This window comes from Zingiber officinale, chromosome 6A (genome assembly GCF_018446385.1).
Source record: "Zingiber officinale cultivar Zhangliang chromosome 6A, Zo_v1.1, whole genome shotgun sequence".
Taxonomy (NCBI): Eukaryota; Viridiplantae; Streptophyta; class Magnoliopsida; order Zingiberales; family Zingiberaceae; genus Zingiber; species Zingiber officinale.
Genome location: NC_055997.1, coordinates 68,593,821 through 68,601,925, shown reverse-complemented (window position 1 = coordinate 68,601,925; position 8,105 = coordinate 68,593,821). Strand labels below are relative to the sequence as shown.

The window sequence follows — 8,105 nt, the reverse complement described above, 5'->3', positions numbered from 1 at the left end:
ACTATGAATTGTGAACACATGGCCGCGAGCTCTCTCCAACCGAGTGTTCGTAGACAGTCAACGAATCGCTCGTGGCAGCCGCGACCTAGTGTCTTGGCTACGAAGCATGGATGTGACTTGTGAGCTTATAATTTGAAAATATTTGTAAACTTTGAGAGGTGAAATGTAATTTTCATTAATGTGGGCTTATCCGGCGGATTCAATTAGAGGGAAAAATATAAGTTTATCAAATGTTGAGGATACATGACAAAATCAGAAAATTTTCCTCAAAGCAGTAAATACGTAATCTCCTAAATCCACCGCTAGGGTTTCGGAAGGGAGAGGAGGAGAGATCGATGAAGAGGCTACTTTACTTCTCCCTCTTCTGCAAAACCGTGTCTTCCACTCGGTCACCTCGCCCCCACGATGCTGCTCTGTTCTTTGCCATCTTACCTTACTCGGCCTCCGCCACCGCCGCGGGCGCCGCATCCACCACTGGGAAACACATGTTCATGGCCCAGTACCTCGTCGACTCATGTGGCTTCGACCGGGAGAAGGCCACCAAGGCCTCGAAGCTTCTCAAGGGCATCCAATCCCGGCAGCAGCCCGACTCCGTCCTTGCTTTCCTCAAAAGTTACGGCTTCGATGACGCATCAGTAAAAAAGATCCTACATCACTCCCCCAAATGTCTTCTTTTGGACGTAGAGAAGACACTTGCCCCAAAATTCCGAGCTTTTGAAGATCTGGGTTTCTCCCCATCCGACATCGTCCACCTCGTCCAATCGAATCCCGACACCACCAAAGTCAAACACGAACGCACTGTGCCTAGGATCGAATTTTGGCAAGGCCTTCTCGGATCCAAGGATGCGCTGGTGAAGGTGTTCAAGAATTACAATTGGGTTCTTGGGTACAGCATCAAGAAGAGGATCCAGCCCAACCTTGAGATGCTTCGGGAATGCGGCGTGGACGGCCAAAAGCTCGACTTTATCTTGCGCTTTCACCCAATATTCATATTGCAAAAGCTGATACCTTGAAGTCGTTGATCAGTCGCGTGGAGGACTTGGGAGTGCCACAGACATCCGGGATGTTCCATTGCACTCTGTGTGCACTGTTCGTGGTCCACCCAAAGAAATTCAAGATGCTAATGGATATGTTCCTGAACTTTGGGTGGTCGCAGGGTGATTTTGTTGCAGCTATCCAAAAGTGTCATAATCTGCTGCAAAGGTCTTTGAAGCATTTGCAGAGAAAAATGGAGTTCTTGATAAATGAAGCTGGATATGCTTCTTCTTACATTGCTACACGTCCAGTACTATTGACACTGAGCTTGGAGAGAAGGTTGATTCCAAGATATCGGATATTGGCAGCCTTGAAATCTAGGGGACACTGTGAAAGTGATTACAAAGTGACAACATACATGCAGCTTTCTGAGACCAAATTTGTAGAGAAGTACATTGTCGTCTATAAGGACAGGTATCCAGATCTGAGTGAACTCTACGCAAGCTTGAAACACACAAATGCTTCTGATTCTGGACTTCAATGAGGTAAATCATTTTTTCCCTTGCAAGTTATGGTTCATGTTACCATTTTTCACTGCATGTCTTCTCCTTTGTCAAACTCTAAAGCTAACATTTATGCCAACAAGCATAAATATAAGAATTTGAACAATCATAATCTTGTTTTGCATGTCAATATGCATGATGATAAGAACAATTCATAGGATCATGATCTTGATTTTGCATATCAATTGAGCTAAAAGCTCATAGATTTGTCGCTTATTATGTTAGATAATTGTTATTCTTGTATTCATGTGACTCTACTACAAGAGAGAGTGAGAGACGTTCTTCTTTTATGAACATGCAGTAATTTTTCCTTGTTTGAGTAGTAGTTGCTCATTGATATGCTCCGTGGAATGTTGCATGGTCATCAAATGAAGTCTCCTAATATATTTTTTTATAAAAGGGCGAGGAACCACTTCCACTTGGATGAAATGATTGAATACTTTTTCAATTTTGTCAGTTGACATGGTATTACATGTTTGATACTGAATGGCTGCAATCTTTTTGAAACAGTATAGCACTTGTGACTTTGTGAGTAGAAACATGAAAGGCCACTTTGAACTTTGGAGGCAATGTAAACTTTGGATGGCTGAGAATAAAGTAGGAATGAACAAGCTTAAGAAAAAACAAGTGAGTCTAGAGAAGCTTTTTTGTTGGAAGGCTTGGTCCCTGCAATAAGTCATAATAATGTAAGATATGCCTTCAAAGAATTGGAAATCTAGCAGATGAATCTCTTAGGAATTAAGTGAAAGGACTAAAATGGTAAATAGATGCACTCTTTAACAGCAGTTCAAATTTTCTGTCCCCAAATTTCTCTGTCCCCGTGTCCCTTGCCGATCGGACGGACCAGATTATATCTCAAGACATCATGGCATCCTTAAGATGTGTGCAGTATCCTCGTGATGTGCAAGGCATCCTTGAGATGTAATATGGTCCGTCCGATCGGCAAAGGGACACGGGGATAGAAAAATTTGAGGACAGAAGATTTAAACTGCTTTAACAGACTCAAGAGGTGCTGCTGTGTTAACATGTATTCTGTTAATATCATCAAATTGCTTCACGGTCTCTTTTTTCAGTGTTTCGGGTTCTTTTGGTTCACAAGATAAACAAGGTGTTAGAATGACAAATTGCATTGGTGTACTGAGAAGATTAGACTCTTTCATTAAGTGTTTGGGAGAGTAAGAAGTGATAGAAATTCATCATGGTTTCCTATTTCTCCATGTTTTGCGTCTTATATTCGTAGACCTTTGTCATTGAACATGGGAGGATTGTTAGGGTTATAGGAAAAGAAAGGTCGTGTTATGCTAGGAAAGTTGACGAGTTTTCAAGTCATGAAAGAGAATTAACTGGGTTGGTGCTCTTCTTTGTTTCCGCCATTGCATTTGAGGGCTTCCTTGGCTTCTTTCTCTCTCTCTCTCTCTCTCTCTCTCTCTCTCTCTAAGGAAATATACATCTAAAAAAATTATTTTAGAGGTCAGTTTCTGAATGTGCATAAGCTATGTTTTGAATTTACTAAGTAGACGAACCAAAAAAAAATTGTCTACCTCTAAGCCAATGTTCAAATCCAAGCCCGGATGGAAAAAGGTGAGGGTCGCGCGTTAGGTTGTCAACTAGTGTGAACTTTCAAGAAAATGTTCAATGAATGAATCTATCAAATTATTGTACTAATATTAGGATGTTCCCTGAAAGGAACGTGTTCAAAAAGTTCGGAATAACATGAAACCAAGTCTTGTGTGTTCGTCTAATTCTCCTAATTATATCCCTATCATCAAACATAATTTCTATAAGTCATATAAAGAGCAACGATTTTTTGAACACAACACAGATTTTTTAATCGATTGTATCAGTGTAACAATCATTTTGTGATATTACTGTGCTGATGAACAATGTCTCAAATCGATTGTTATACTTTAGCAATCGATTGAGGTAAATGTGAACAAAATGGATATAAGATACGTGATTTGGTAATTTTAAAATTTACCTATGATTTGGGTATTCAGTAACTTTGGCTATGTTGTTTAGTAACTTGCCATTTAAACTGAGGATAAGTGGCAAAATCAGAAAAAAAAAAAAAAAAAAAAAAAAACCCAAAAGCAGTATATATGAGATCTCTGACCGTTAGGATTTTAGGAGAAGATCAAAGATCAAATCAGAATCTCAAAAGGAGAAAAGATTGATGAAGAGGCTACTTCTCCCTCTTCTGCAAAATCTTGTCTTCCACTCGTTCTCCTCTCCTCCACAATGTTGCCCTCCCTCTTTGCTGTTCTTACCTTACACGGCCTTCGCCACCGGCGTCGCATCCACCACTAGGAAGCACATGTTCGTGGCCACTGTGGCCTTGAAGCTTCTCAGGGGCATCCTATCTCGGCAACAGCACGACTCCATTCTTGCTTTCCTCAAAAGTTACGGCTTCGATGACGCATCAGTAAAAAGGCTTGTACATTACTCCACCAAATGTCTTATTTTGGATGTAGAGAAGACACTTGTCCCAAAGTTCCGAGCTTTCAAAGATGTGGATATCTCTCTATCCGATATCGTCCACCTCATCTGATCAAATCCCAACATCACCAAAATTAAAAACGAACGCACTGTGGCTAGCATCAAATTTTAGCAATACCTTCTCGGGTCCAAGGATGCGTTGGTGAAGTTGTTCAAGAGGAACAATTGGTTTATTGGGCACAACATCAAGAGGAAGATCTAGCCCAACCTTGAGTTGTTTTGGGCTGAGCCGGCTCTGGGCCAGGGCTACTGGGGCACCTGCTCAGGGTCCAAAAATACTTAGGGCCCATTTTTATTTTATATATATATATATATATATATATTCTAAAATCAACTTATTCTCTTTTCGTCGAAGCTTTCACCGAAGCACTTCTCTCTTCGTCGAAGTCCTCCCCTCGCCCCTCACCGAAGCGGCGTAGCCCCATCTCTCTCGCCCTTGGGGAAGCCCTCCCTTGTCGCGACAACTATGAGCCCTCTTTCAAAGGTGTCTTACATCGGTGAGACGAGGCTCTCTTCTGTTGTTGATTTTCCCCATTGTGCCCAACCCTCCCTCTCTGCGATGAAGCTCCCTTGTTGTTGCGGGTAAAATCTCATGCTTTTTATTTTTTTGTTGACCATGTTTCGTTTCTCCACAAATTGACAATTTCTGCTCCATTCATTTTTAGGTCTTAATCGACCCTTTCTTTCGATTGGCCACTATCACCTTAAGCAATCGATTTTCACCATACTAATCCAGTTATTGCATCAATTTTTACTATTCTTTTTCACTGTTTCTCTTATTGTTGCTCCAGATTAGGGATTTGGTTGCAGTGTTCCTTTCCAATTGCTTATTTTGATATGGGATCTGACATCTGAGTATTTTCAAATTTAAAAAATTTGTATTCTAGTAGATTGTTTGAGGCCTTTGTTTGTGTGTTATGAACTTCATAGCACTTCAAATCCTGTGATTCCTAGTGTTATTGCTACATAGTTAATGTCTATAATTTGAGAGAAATTGGTAATTTCACTCTAGGTTTAATATTTTTTAGCACCATATTGTTTAGAGCCATATTTGAGGGAAAAGTATGTAGTAGTTCATTTAGATAAATATATAAAAAGAGAAAGAGATGGGATGTGGAACTAAAATCAAAAGCTGCGGTATGTAGATTCATCTCATAATTTTCAACCAACTCCAACTATTCTTGCCTGTAAGCTACTAAATATTTGATGAAGGTCACAATGTGGAGTGGTTGCATATGCATCATGCAAGCATTTTGACCTTGTTTGCATTTGATCTTTATTGTTTCAGGTGTGAATTGTCTGATTTTGTTAATTTTCAGAACAAAACTCCATGTCAACAGAATACTGTCATGCTCACTTCTGGGAATTAATTTGCTATGGTAACAATTTTATTTACTTATTATGGGTTGTTACTTCATCTAAACATCATTAATTTTGGATCAATATTGTAATTCTTTACTCTTATGTTCATTAGGCATTTGTGATGTCGTTAATATCATCTTATGTGGTGGTTTTCTTAATTTTGAAATCAAATATTCTGCTTGATCGTGTTAGATCACAAGTCTTTAATCTATATAAGCAGAAGATATATGATTAGTTTATTCACTTATTTCAATACCATATTGAGATCGTGCAACTCAAATTTGATTTTATTGTAAATGAGTACCATTTGGTGGCACTTATCCTTTTGTAGGATATCATATGTGGCAGGTATATATATTAATATTGGGCTGGAATAATAAAATTCTTTTGAGTTAAGAAAGTTTTAAGTAGCTTTCATTCTTTCGGGTTTCATTTACATCACATTCTTATTTGTTTACATTTGAATCCATGAGTTGTTTTAATTGATTAGTTGAAGTTGAAACTTGAAACCAGTGTTATGAAGGAATTGGTGACGTGGATCTGTTAGACTATCCTTGTTTTTTTTCTTCTTTGACTGAAGAAAATAAAAGTAAATGATTTGAACTGAGACTGATAAAAATTAATTATAAAATTTTCTTTTCTATCAGTGTTCTTTTGCTAAGAATTCAAGTATTTGTATTTTGTAAATACCTCTTGTATTATGAATACATTGATTACAAATAAAATTTTTATTCTTAATAAAAATGTATTAGAATAATAGAAATTTATACATAAATAAAAAAGAAATAACTATCTTATTATAAAAGATCATCTTAGAGCTAAAAGTTTTCTTATCACATTTCAGGAAATAAAATTTTATAGATTAAAATAATTATTATTTAGGTTGATGGAAGGATAGAATTGGGGCATTATTAATAGTTTCGCAGGGCCTTTAGACAACTAAGACCGGCTCTGGCTTCGGGAATGTGGCATGGATGGCCAAAAGCTCACCTTTATCTTGTGCTTTCATGCAATGTTCATAACGCAGAAAACTGATACCTTGAAGTCGTTGATCAGTCTCGTGGAGGACTTGAGAAATGCTACGGACATCAGGGATGTTCCATTGCACTCTGTTAGGAGACTTCATTTGAAGTCCAGAATTAAGTGAAAGAACTAAAATGGTAAATAGATGCACTCTTTAACGACTCAAGAAGTGCAGCTGTGTTAACGTGTATTCTGTTGCTATCACCAAATTGCTCTGTGGTCTTTCTATTTTCAGTGTTTCGGGTTCTTTTGGTTCATTAAGCAATGTTGAAGTGTTTGAGAGTAGAAGTGATAGAACTGCATCATGGGTTTTCTAAAGGGTCATGTTATGCGGGGAATGATGATGAAGTTGATCAGTTTTCGAGGATGACTTGGCTTCTTTCTCTTTCTTTGCATTTTAAAAAATATGTATTAAAAAAATATTCTAAATGTCGATTTTTGAATGTGCATCACTTGTCTTTCAAATCTATTTGGAAGACGAATAAAAAAAAAAAAAAAAAAAAAAAAAAAGGAGGTTATCTACCTTCAAAGATTAGTCGGGCCGATTTTAAATACATATACATATAATTTAATAAAAATTTAAATTTTAATTAAAAAATCAATAATTTTGCAGTGGTCAATATTGTTTCATAAGTAAAATGATAGAATACAAGAATTCTTGATGGTACCTATGGTATCCATTTTCTAAGTAAAATTTAGTAAACTTATGGTTTTTAAATTTCACATCATTAGCACTCTTAATTCTTTTGATTTTTAAGTTTTATTTTTATTTTTAATTTGTTTACAAAAATACTAAATGTTTTAAATATTTTATCTTTATTTTTTAAAAATTTTATCCAAGTGAATTTTGAGTAATCATCCATTATTATTAGATATTATAAATTTTCATTAATATATTTAATCCCATGTGAGTTAAATAAATATAAGTGTAATAATTCAAGTGTTGAATTGATTTGATTTTGATTAGTTGGTTTGTGATTTGATTTAGTCTGTTTTCCTTGTTGACAAATATTATAAATTGTTGCGTCTAAGTTGAGTAGTTTTGGTAGTCATCTAACTAAGCCATTTAATTTGGTGAGATTTCTAAAGTGCAAGATAATTTTATATGTCATAGTCAAGTTTTTTTCTTTTTTTTTCAAGTGAAACTTACGTGAGGAGCTAGCTAGGTTAATTGTGTAAATATATTATTTCAAAAAAAATTTTAATTTTATTGTGGGGTCTTTCATATATTTAATTAAATATTCAGTGGATGTAAACCTAATTTTATACTCTGAATCACATAATTGACTAACATTGAGTAAGTTGAATTTGAAATTTTTAACAAGTAATATTTTATGAAAAATGAAATTAAATTATAGTTCAATGTTATATATTCCAATCACTTTAAGTTTATCGTTGTTTCCAAAAATAACTATTCCTAATTTTTTGAATGTCAATTTTGAGAATATTGTTTCATCCTCGATCATGGGAGGAATTACTATCCAATATCCATTTAGATTCCTACAAAAAGTAGGAGTAAAAAATTTAGCTTTAGTGTTAACTTAACTTTGTTTAAGTTGTTTTATTTTGATTTTTATTTTAACTTAAGTTTAAATTTTAATTTGATTTTAAATTTAAGTTAATTTTAAATTTTAGGTTTAAGTTTAAGTTTAAATTTTAAATAAATTTTAATTTTAGTTTTAATTA

The 8,105-nt window shown here is 35.6% G+C and overlaps 1 pseudogene; it reads left to right on the top strand.

Moving 5' to 3' along the window:
• Positions 1-222: 222 nt before the first annotated feature.
• LOC121996494 lies at positions 223-6,786 on the top strand (annotated as a pseudogene).
• The last annotated feature ends 1,319 nt before the right edge of the window (positions 6,787-8,105 follow it).